This window comes from Gorilla gorilla, chromosome 12, assembly GCF_029281585.2.
Source record: "Gorilla gorilla gorilla isolate KB3781 chromosome 12, NHGRI_mGorGor1-v2.1_pri, whole genome shotgun sequence".
In the NCBI taxonomy this organism is placed as follows: domain Eukaryota; kingdom Metazoa; phylum Chordata; class Mammalia; order Primates; family Hominidae; genus Gorilla; species Gorilla gorilla.
The window spans coordinates 75,948,990-75,961,546 of record NC_073236.2 but is presented as its reverse complement, the minus strand read 5'-3'; the positions used below and the strand labels follow the sequence as shown (position 1 = coordinate 75,961,546).

Sequence of the window (12,557 nt, the reverse complement as noted above, 5' to 3'; positions counted from 1 at the left end):
AAACCTCTCTAAATTTGTGGTAATTTGTTACATGGCAATAGAAAACTAATACAAATATTTGCTCCCGCTACAGTACCCCATCCCTCAAGTTTACAGATATTCCATAATCTATGTCCCCCATCTAACTTCTGGGTCACGTAAGTTTTAGAAAAAAAATCACTTTATTTTTTATTTTTTTAGACAGAGTCTCACTCTGGTGCCCAAGCTGGAGTGCAGTGGTTCAGTCTAGGCTCAACTGATCCTCCCACATCAGCCTCCTGAGTAGCTGGGACTACAGGCACACAACACCACACTCAGCTAATTTAAAAAAAAAAAATTGTAGATATGAGGTCTCACTACGTTGCCCAGGTTGGTCTTGTACTGCTGGGTTCAAGTGATCCTCCCACCTTAGCCTCCCAAAGTGCTGGGATTACAGGCATGAGCCACCATGCTCAGCCAAAAATCACTTGGCAGTTTAAGAGAGAATGGATTCAAAAGGCAGGAAATAATGGCAATAGCCCAGGTGAGAAACGGTGAAGGCCTAAACCAGAAAAATAGCAGTGCCATTTACCAAGTTAGGAAATAAAGGAGAAGCACAGGTTTCAGGAGAAGTATTAATATACCGAGTCTATTTGGGACATGATAATTTGAAGTGTCCATAGGTCCTCCAGGTGAAGATGTCTACTAAGCTTCAGTACTAACTTTGCAAGATGCTAGTTCTGATCTGGAAAAACTCACATTTCTCTGGTCACAACCTGACAGCAAGCTGCCCTTTCAGTCCTCATCATGTGTTCTACACTTCATGGAGCTACTTGGTGATCCACAAACAGGACATGCCTACGCACAAGTCCATGTCTTTGCTGATGCTGTTCACTTTGAATGAAATGCAATTCCCCCTCATCAAATTTATAAAAATCCTACTCACCTTTTAAAAATGTCAATATGCTCTGTTAGAATGTGGGCTCCCTTGAGGGCAGGGCACTTTGTTTTGTCCACAGATGTCTCAAAAACCTAGAACAGTGTCTGGAATATAACAGGTACTCGATAAATATTTATTGAATGAATGGATAAATGTCTTATATAAAGCCATTCCTTATTCTCTCTCCAGTCACAGAATAAATACTAACATATTCCATATCATAGATATGTTTGCAGATAAATATTAATATGTTTGATAATAAATACTAATATGTTTGCTGATAAATACTAATATGTTTTCTAATAAATACCAATGTATTCCATATCATAGATATGTTTACTGATAAATTCCATACCATAAATGTTTGCTGATAACTAGTAGTACAACTAAGAACTTCTGTTTCTGAACAAATGAAGAAAAGAAAATATAAATTTGATAGGAAAGATAACAAAGGGGTGGATGTATACCTGGAACATTAGCTCTGTTTAAGAGTATGGATCACTTAACATACAGTTACCAAACACCTAGTGTATGCAATATGTGACTGGTTACCCAAAAGTTATTCCCAACCCCTTCTTCCTTGCCTCCCTCTAATTACAGAGATCAAAGTAAACAATTATTTTCCCAGCCTCCTTTATAGCTAGAGATAGTCATGTGACACATTCTGGTCACTGAAATGCAAGGGGAAATCTACTCAATGGATGATTCGAAAAAAAAATATGTCTTTCCTGGTTTGAAAAAAAAAAAAAGCAGAAAGATCTGTCCAGTCATATCTCCTGCTTCCTACATTTGAAAATTTTGATGCTTGGAGCTTTTGCATTCATCTTGTGACTATGAAGGGAAGGCAAAGGAAATCACAGAGATACCAATCCAGAGCCCTCACATTAAGCCACTACACCAATGCCAGAAGGCACCTAACTCTTGTTGTTAGACAAACTCCTCTAGTTTAAGATCTGTTAGTCTGTTATTCTGTTACTTATAGTTGAAAATATTCCTGAACTAGTGGAAGATGTCTTAGAAATCCTGGCTAATAATATTATCTGGTTAATAATGCCACATACGAAATGACTTTAAAATGCCTATTTGATTTTAAATTGTGTTTTTGAAAACAGCACTATGTGTCTTTAAATATATTTATCGTAAGTTACACTATCTACATGTGGCTGTGTTATCATAGTCTTCACTGTCTTTTCTGTTATACCTCATCCTGTGGATAATTATGTCAAAGATGAAGAAAATATGGTTTCAATAGGATATGTTTGTCAACTCTGATTTCAGAGGTAGAACTATTACAAACAAAAGGGAAATGAAAGGAACAGAATAAACTTCCAAATTTATTTACCTAAAAGTTTCAAAGTAATTCTATTCCAAATAATGAAACTGTATCTATACTTTTCTAAAACAGTTAAATGAGATTTTCGATTTATAGACATTGCAAAAGACTGGAGTGGTAATGACAAAGCACATTACATAATTCTGTGCCCATTAAAAAAAACTCCAAACCATTTACAAGACCATGTTTTAAAGCTGTCTAAAAAGTATAATGAGAACTCTACACTTTTCTCTGTTAGATTTGCCAAGTGTCAACAGGGACTGAGAAGTGTTTTAAATTGCTTTTATAAATGAGGAGTGAAGCCACTCACCAGTTCCTAGAATTTTGAACAAAGGGAACAAATATTCAATGAGAAACCACCAGTGTAATAAATAATAATCAGAGACTTTCTAGTGGATTAAAAAAAGGAATCATTCATTAAAACTATTTCTAAAAATTTCATTAGCTGGAATTGTTCTACATTAGTGGAATTACTCTACTACAAAATAAGACACTGTTTTCCTTGTTTTTTATTAACAGGTACTATTTAGTCAGGAAACACTTGTAAGATTAAGAAAGCATTGAGCTGGGCCTAGAGTCGTGAGATACATAGACAAATGAGACCTAGTTCTTGCTCTCTAAGAAGCTTTCATTGCAAAGTGACATTCAGACACATACTCTTAAATACAGCCGGAAAGTCTCCAAACCACATACCAGTAGTAGTTGGCCTATCAGAGTCTAAGGGTGGGAGGGCAGCCCAGATGAATGGCTTTATTTGGTTGTTTATTAAGGAGCTGCATTTAAATTCCAAAACAGTGGAAGGTCAGTATTAGTCATTCCCATATGAGATAAATGTATCAAATATAGCCTAGGTGATAGCTGCAAGTACTAATAAAGTATTGTAACAAAACAAAAGACACAATGGAGTCAAACTGTCTTTGTTTTGTTGTTGTTGTTTGTTTATTTTTTGCTTTTTTTTCACTTTAATCAGGTACTCCTGATATTTTAATGAGTTAAAGGCACTGCCTCATGGAACTTGTTCATTTCTTGATATTATCTTGAGAAACAAAAATGAAGATAGTAGAATTCCGTATCTTGTCTCTTGGCATTATTATGTTTTCAGTTGTACAAAATATCTAAGTCAGATGTATACAGGTTGAACAATTCTTACAGAAATTCCTGCCAAAATTAAAAATATTATGGGTAATTATCACTAAAAAGAAAATTAATCACATTTTATATTAAGATAATTAAAACTGGAATTCAAAAACTGTGAGGCTGAAAACAAATCTACAAAAAGCCTGGTATGGTATGACTCATAGCGGCTTTATTCATAATAACAACAAAAAAATACTTCAGATGTATATTATTAGGCGACTTGACAAACTGTGATATTATAGTAGGTTAAATAGTGACCCCCTAAAAGATTCCACCCAGAAACTGTGAATGTGCCTATATTTGGGAAAAGGATTTTTGCAGATGAAATTAAGGATCTTGAGATGAGATCAATGACACTGTCCATATAAGAGACAGAAGATAAGAAAGACACAGAGACACAGGGAGAAAGGCCATATAAAGACAGAGGCAGAGATTGGAGTTATGCTGCCACAAACCATGGAATATCTGGAGCCACCAGAAGCTGGAAGAAGAAAGGAAGGATTATCCCCTAGAGTCTTCAGAGGGAGCACAGCCCTGCCAACACCCTGATTTTGGGCTTCTGGCCTCCAGAGCTATGAAAGAATAACCTTTTGTTGTTTTAAGCCACCACGTTTGTAGTCATTTGTTAAGGCAGCCCTAGGAAACTAATACAGGGATATTCCTAAAAATGTGGTATATTCATAAAACGGAATGCTAATCAGTAATAAAAGGAATGAACTACTGACACCCTCAACAACATGGATGACTCTCACAAATAAGTTGAGTGAAAGAAGCCATACACTCAGACATGCACTGTGTAATTTTATTTATATGAAGTTCAAGAACAGGCTAAATTATTCTATGAGAATAGAAATCAGAACAGTGGTTAACCTCTGGGGGCAGGGGTAAGGACTGATGGGAAAGAGGCATGAAAGCAATTTCTGGGGCAATGGAAATATTCTATATCTTGATTAGGACGGTGGGGTTACACAGGCGAATAGTTTGTCAAAAACTCATCAGACACTGCACTCAAGAGCTGCTACATTTTTTTTTTTTTTTTTGAGTCAGAGTCTCGCTCTGTCACCCAGGCTGAAGTGCAATGGTGCAGTCTTGGCTCAGCGCCACCTCTGCTTCCTAGGTTCAAGCAATTCTTCTGCCTCAGCCTCCTGAGTAGCTGGGATTACAGGTGTCCATCACCAAGCCCAGCTAATTGTTGTCTTTTTAGTAGAGATGGGGTTTTGCCATGTTGGCCAGGCTGGTCTCGAACTCCTGACCTCATGATCCACCTGTCTTGGCCTCCCAAAGTGCTGAGATTATAGGAGTGAGCCACCGCACCCAGCCAAGCTACTACATTTTATTGAGTGTAAATTACGACTTAATTTTTAAAAACTAAGGAATAAACCAAAACAACAAACAGCAATGAGGACTGAAATTACACATTAAGGTAGGGGTTGACAAACTATAGTCCATGGGTTAAATCTTGCCTGCCACCGATAAAATTTTATTGGAACACAGCCAGACCCAATCATTTACATATTGTCTATGGCTGCTTTCACTCTACAAAGGCAGAGTTCAGTAGCTGTGACAGAGACCAGACAGTCTGCAAAGCTGAAAATATTTATTATCTGTCCCTTTACAAAAAAAAGTTTGCCAACCTCTCTACTAAAGTTATAGTCTGTAAGATGACAGCAAGAGTGAGGGGGAAAAATTATAGTCTGTGACTACATTTATAACTATAGAAGCCTCTTCTTGCTCTAACATTCTGTGATTCTCATTATATTTAATGGTATGAATCAGAGATGTCTGTTAAGACACTTGAAATGTCTTTACCATAGGGCACTTAGGTGAGATTTTCAGCTAAATATTACAATTCTTAGTTATTCCATTTTTTTCTTTCACTTGCCATTTTTAGCAAAATTAATAGTTCACTATTGTACTATCAAAAGTCATCACATTTTATCCATAAATGCATTAACTTATATGGCCTCATCTGTGAGATATGCTAGGCACACAACAGTTCATTACAGAGTAATGAAAGAGAATTGGCAACCAGTGGGGCCAGGGCTGACAGAACCAACTAGCAGCCTAAGCAATCCCAAGGCACTATGCAGAGCATAATAAGGGCCAAGCACACTTGGTTGTATTCTTGCAGACATAATTATTAAAAGGGTCTAAGCTGATGGTCTAGGGACTCTGGTGTAGGAGTAACTGAACTTAGAAAGTCAAAGCTATCAGCCAGAAAGGGCTTTCCGTTGCCTTTAGAATAAAAACCACAATCCTTAAAATGGTCACCAATGCCTTGAATAATGTCAGCACATAATCAGTGTTGACGTTCTGAAAAATTACTCTGCCAGCCGTCAGAGAGAGCCTGGAGATGAGGAGAACAGTTAGGGGTCACTGGGATAATTTAATTAATAAGAAAACATATACTGAATTCTTGAATTAGGAGAGTGACAGTGGGAATGAAGAAATGAATTCCAGGATAAAGAAAATGTTTATGACCCACTGAATGCATCACTACATAGCAATGAAAATGATCTATGGCTACATACAACACGGATGCATTCACAAACATTATATTGAGCAAAAGAAGCAGGATACAAAAGAATATAAAAAGTATGATTCCTTTCACATAAGGTGCTAAACAGGGGAAAAAACCCACCAAACTATGTTGCTTGAGAATCCTTATAGAGGTGATTTAGTAAGAAAAAGTGATTAAACAATTATCACAAGGGTCAAATTAATGGTTACCTCCAGGAGGAAGAGAAAGGCATATACGAGCTTCTGGGGCTGCAGTGTTCTATTTTGCCCTAAGTGGTGGCGATTATATGGGTGCTGGCTGTGTAACAATAACAAATATAAATATACATAAATACAAATGTCTCTTGATATATATTTACTATAAATAGATGTATACACACATATATATAATATACACACATAGATATATGCACTATTATATATGTTTTCTCCATATATCACAGTTTAAATCAAGGTTTTAAAAAAGATTGTACAGAAACAGCTGAGGTACACTTAATTATGACTTAATTAGGATATGGAAGGCAAAGCAGCTCTGGGTTCAAATCTTGGTTATTTATTAGTAGTGTGACCTTGAACAAGTTATTTAACCTGTCTAAGCCTCAATTTTTATCAGGGGAACTAACAGGGCTGTTACTAGGATTAAAATTTTGATCTGTCTGATTATTTTTCTGTGACCTTTTCTGATTGATCAGCTGAGGGATCTCCCTCAATTTACTAAAGTTATTACCTGCATTGTAATTTCCTGTGCTTTACTAATGGCTGTGAGTTCCTCAGCACCTTTACAGGTCAGGTGGCTTGGGTTTCCCTAATAGTCATAAACCAGCAGGTGGAGGATATTAAGCTTTCTGCTCTGCAAGCCCAGTGGTTCTCAAACATGAGTGTTTATCACAACCTCCTGGAGGACTTGTATTAAAATACAGCTTGCTAGGCTCCACTTTCGGAGTTTTAATTCATAGACATGGAGTAAGACATGAGAATTTGCATTTATTTAACAAGTTCTAGTAAGTTCCCGGGTTATACTGTTGCTTCTGGTCCAGGCACAGTATTTCTAGAACCTCTATTCTAGCCCAATGTCAGAAAAGTTGGTAAACTGGGTCCCCTTCACTTAAAAGAGAGAGGAAGGAGCTTCTTTGCTCTCAGGCTCTCCAAGTACAAAGGAGACAGTTTTCACACACACTTGGAAAGAGAGTGACTCCATCTACCTATGCAGGCCCCCTTTTCCTCTTAGGGGTCAGCCTTCCTGAGCTACAGACTTCATATGTCGCTCATTTACCCTCTCCTATGAGAGCTCACAGATTTTCTCAGAAGCATGGATTACTTCCAAGGGACTCTGGCGGTTGCTTTTAGTCCCTGAGTTCCTCCAGTAAGGAATTGTGGGAAGAGAGAGATCAGGAACATGTGTTCATTTTCTTCCCAAAAACTTCTTCTGTGAGAATTAAGGGAGATAAAAGCATGATGTCTGAGACATTAAGAGTACTTAATAAATGTTACTGTCATTGTTATGACTTCAACTTTTTTGAAGTGGATGTTTGCAAAGATGGTTGCATCATAACAGAAACAGTACATGAGATGAAAAGGTTTGTTAGGAAAATGAATAGTTTAGTTAGGAACATTTTAATGTTTATAAATTTTATATTTATTTTCATATTTATAAATTTTTGTATCATGGCTCTAAGGTTAAAGTTGAGGAATTTTATAAAACAGACCAGATTAGTAATCTGAGAGACAGAGGAGACAACAGAAAGCTTGTGGAGCTTCTTTTGGGAAATAGTGATGCAACCCAGTTTGAGACCTAACTAGCTAGAGGATAACACAAATGCTAGCAGCTGGCTGGCTCATAGAGACTCGTTTTTGAGAGCAGGCAGTAAGCACATGTTAAGCTTGTGATGTGCTTTGGCAGACAGTCTTGACAAACCTATCTCATTCTTTAAACACATGGTTCCAAAGTTGCTAAGCACAGTTCAGTCTGAACCTTGACTTTGCCTCCCTTAGAAGCGGGGGCTTGTATATTTTGCAATGCCTCATTAAATATTTCCGCATTTTGGTCTCTGCAAAAAAACCTGTGTTCTTTTCAGGAAACGGTGGTTTTTTGGGGACAATCTTAATATTTGTATCTTAGTTATCCATTCCAATATTATTTCTATGCTTTATACGCTTTCAAATTACTTTGAGGTATTTACCTAGGTTCTAGGAATTACACAAACCTAAAAGTAAAAAAACAACAAACAAAAATCCCATATAAATTTAACTTAAATTTATTAAAAACTATAGTATATATACTTATTTCTAAAACTTTAGCAACCATTTTGTGGTTTGTTTTTTAAAGCCAAATTATGAGCCTATAGCTTTTGAAAATCTACATAGTCAATATTCTTAGAAGTGAAAATGCAATTATAAATTCATTCCACATGATTCAGTTACATTTAATTCGACATGTGACTAGTAGGTACTGGAGACACAGACATGAATAAATGATGATGTCCTTGTCCTTGAGGAGTTCACAGTTCTTCTGACCATGTGTTTGACTATTTGTTTCCACGTCTCTCTCACCCACTAGACTATGATTTGTCTAGTCCCTAGAGGAGGAGGTGACTGACTCTGCCAGGGAGTCTGAACTTGGAGGTGTCATTAAGAAGGTGAACTCTGGGTTGGCTCTTGAAGGATACTAAGATTTGGGGTGAGGAAGTAGGGAGAGAAGGGCAGGACAATCTAAATGGAAATAACAGAATAAGTGCAAAAGCACTGACATGGAAAATAATTGTTAAGATTTACAAGTATCACTGCGTGGCTACAGCTCCTGTGTTCCTTTGAGTGTAGTACAAATGAGGAGGGTAGAGTTAGGTGAGACCAGATGGTGAAAGGTTCTTTTTCTCGTCTAAGGAGTTTTGATTTTACCTGTAAGTGGCTGGGAGACGTGGAAGCTTTGTAAGCAGCAGAGTGACAAGACCAGATTTGTGTTTTGACAACAACTTCAGTGTCAACAGTACAGAGAGTGGACCATGGTGAACTACCTCAGACAAAAATCTAGTTAGGATGTGGTCACGACAGGCCGTCTATTGCTGTTTCCAATGTTTGACTCAATATTAGTCTCAAATTCTATTTTAAAATTGTTACATAAAATGAAAACAGTCAGTGAAAATGAACTAAAACTATAGGCCCTACTCAAAGGCTTAAAGCTCAAAATTGAGGATATCAAAGGATTTCAGAAAAAAATACACACACAAACACACACTTAAGGTATGAAGTTAAGTAGTAAGGATAGGTTTTCAGCACCTTTTCAGTCACTCAGCTAATTAACATAAGACTAAAATATGAACCACCTCTGTGTGAGGGAAGAGGGACTACGATTATTGAGATATACTGTGAAACAATTCAATGTTTTATTAAAGAAAATAGAAAAGAGATGGGGTCTGTGAATCAATCAATCTGAACTTCAAAGGGAAAATATGGGGAATAATATTAATAGTTATTCCCAGTTTTTAAAAATTATTCCCTGTTTTTTATCTCTGTTTTTAAAATTATTATGTAAAATGACTGTTTTGTTTTATGTAACAATTTTAAAATAGAATTTGAGACTAATATTGAGTCAAATATTGGAAATAGCAATAGACGGCCTGTTGTGACCACATCCTAACTAGACTTTTTGTCTGAGGTAGTTCACCATGGTCCACTCTCTGTACTGTTGACACTGAAGTTGTCAAAACACAAAGCACTGGCCAATATGTTACCTATTTATTATGACATAATTAAAAGAAATTAGAGTTTGTAGAATTTTTATATTAAAATTCAGCTTTGGAGATTTATTTTAAAACCCTCAAAGTATCAGTTTGCACACACTAAATTTGGATTTTACTTTATTATATGAATAACATATAACTCACAGATTTGAAAAAGTCAAGCAGTAATTAAAAGTAGCTCTTATTTTTTACACAGATCTCAAAATATGAGTGACAGAGAAAAGTATTCAGTCAGCTGAGCACAGTGGCTCACACCTATAATCCCAGCACCTTAGGGGGCCAAGGTGGGAGGACTGCTTGTGGCCGAGAGTTTGTGACCCGCCTGGGCAACATAGCAAGACCCTGTCTCTAAAAGAAAATTTTTAATTAGCTGGGTGCGGTGGCACGCAGCGGTAGTCTTAGCTACTCAGGAGGCTGAGGTGGGAGGATTGCTTGAGCCAACTGCACTTCAGCTTGGGCAACAGAGTGAGACCTTGTCTCTAAATATATATATATATATATGTATATATATATATATTTGATATATATATTTGGTATATATATTCATTTATTTGATCAGATCTGCTTCTGTTATTATTAACCTATCTTGGTGTCTGTAAAAATACAAAACACCCATTGACAAATTTAATTAAATCTTTGAAAAAATGGCACAACAAATAACTCATCAGAAAAACTCTGATACCAAGTTTTTTGTCTTAAACATTGAACCAAATCCCAAATCTCACTTAAAATGTCTTGTTTTTATTTTTTTCCTCACTTTCATTTTGTAAAATTTCAAGCCTACTTCACTGTTTGTAAATTATACCTCAATTTAAAAAATTTCATTTAGGAACAAAAAGTTTCACCCCCCCCCCCAAAAAAAAACAAAAAACTTTGGCCAGGCGCAGTAGCTCACATCTGTAATCCCAGCACTTTGGGAGGCCAAGGTGGACAGATCATGAGATCAGGAGTTCAAGACCAGCCTGGTCAATACGGTGATACCCTGTCTCTACTAAAAATACAAAAATTAGCCAAGCGTGGTTGCACGCACCTGTAATCCCAGCTACTCAGGAGGCTGAGGCAGAATTGCTTGAACCTGGGAGGCGGGGGTTGTAGTGAGCCAAGATTGCACCACTGCACTCCAGCCTGGGTGACAGAGCAAGACTCCATCTCAAAAACAAAAACAAACAAACAAACAAAAAAAACTTTTCCAACCTACATAAAAGATAGAAAATAGTACAGTGAATACTAGAATCACTAGAGTAACATTTTGTTGTTTTTCTCTCTGTCTCTTTTTCCAGAACCAAATGAAATTAAGTTGCAAACATCATAGACATCATCACACTGTCCCCCTAAATACACTCTCCCCCTAAATACACCAGTAACCTTTAAGGGATATTTTGATAACCAAATTTTGTTATACTCAATGGAATCTTTCAAAAGCCACCATGAAACAAAGAAACAGATAAATGTGAACTGTAGAATGGATACACTGAAATAAAGACTTCATTATATTTGGTCAAAAATGATACTGGAAAAGCACAACAAAATAGTGGGAAATGGGCTGGGCATGGTGGCACATGCCTGGTAATCTCAGCACTTTGGGAGGCTAAGGCAGGAGGGTTGCTTGAGCCCAGGGGTTTGAGACCAGCCTGAGCAACATAGGGAGACCCCTGTTGATATTGTTTGGCTCTGTGTCCCATCTCAAATCTCATCTTGAATTGTAATCCCCTTAATTCTCACATGTCAAGGGAGGGAACTGGTGAGAGGTGACTGGATCATAGGGGTAGTTTCCCCCATGCCGTTCTCATGATAGTGAGTTTTCATGAGATCTGATGGTTTTATAAGTGTTTGACAGTTCCTCCTCCACATCTTCTCTTTCTCCTGCCACCATGTAAGACATGCCTGCTTCCTCTTCTACCATGATTTTAAGTTTCCTGAGGACTCCCCAGCCACGTGGAACTGTGAATCAATTAAACTTCTTTTCTTTATAAATTACCCAATCTCAGGCAGTTCTTACAGTAGTATAAAAATGCACTAATGCACCTATCTCTACAAAAAAAAAAAAAAATTAGCCGGGCATGGTGGCCCATACCCATGGTCCCAGCTACTTGGGAAACTGAAGTGGGAGAACTGCTTGCGCCCAGGAGGTCCAGGCTGCTGTAAGCTGTGATCACGCCACTGCACTCCAGCCTGGACAACATAGCGACCATGTTTCAAAAAAAAAAAAAACAGGAAAAGGAAGGGTTGTTCAATAAAATGCCAGGATAATTAGCCATTTTTTAAAAGAATCAATCAAATCTTTATCTTATACTGTATGCCAAATTAAAATATATTATAAATTGTAGGTTAAAAAATCTTAAATCTTACCATTAAAAGAGAAAATAATAGTTTGGTCATTTGTGTATCTCTTTTTGTATTTACAGTTTTCTTCAATTGATATAAGGTTTTTGTACAATATAAATGAGAATCAAATAGATGAGAAAAAGAGAGTAAAGGGAAAAATAAATGAATAATCTTCGGTTAGGTAAAACTTTTAGTCTTAGACACAATGGTGAACTAGCAAAGGAAAATATATATTTTACAATGTAACAGTTAATAATTGACATTTTCACATAATAAAAATGTGAAAGCTGAAAGCAAATTGGGCAAATATTTGTGAAAGGTATTATAATACAAAAAGCTCATATAAATCCTTAAGAAATCTTTAAGACCTTAATAAATTTGGGCGCGAGATAAATTTTTAAAATTACAAAAGAAAGGGTGAATGACTTAGAAACATTTGAAAAAATTTCAGTCTCACTAATAAATGCCGGTGAATACAGTTTTTTTCTTTTTTGCCCACTAGGAAAGTTTTTGCTTTGCTTAATTTAATACATATCCTCAGAATCAGGAGTCAAGAGTACTGTGAAAAGGCCACTCTGCCTCGCTAGTGGGTAATATTTGGCAATAT

At 36.7% G+C, this 12,557-nt stretch overlaps 1 protein-coding gene and 1 pseudogene across 3 annotated transcripts in view; both read right to left on the bottom strand.

Annotated features, from left to right (window-relative positions):
- LOC109025731 (proline-rich protein 36-like) overlaps positions 1 to 12,557 on the bottom strand; it is a 195,243-nt gene that overhangs the window by 166,063 nt on the left and 16,623 nt on the right. For 2 of the 3 annotated variants that reach the window (XR_010130113.1, XR_010130112.1), the window contains exon 2: positions 905 to 1,002. The exons of the other annotated variant lie outside the window; for it this stretch is intronic. The gene's annotated coding sequence lies outside the window, so the exon portion shown is untranslated. The remainder of the gene's footprint in view (positions 1 to 904; positions 1,003 to 12,557) is intronic. 3 annotated transcript variants of the gene reach the window in all.
- The window catches only part of LOC129531475 (heterogeneous nuclear ribonucleoprotein A1-like), an 81,848-nt pseudogene that overhangs the window by 59,603 nt on the left and 9,688 nt on the right, over positions 1 to 12,557 (bottom strand).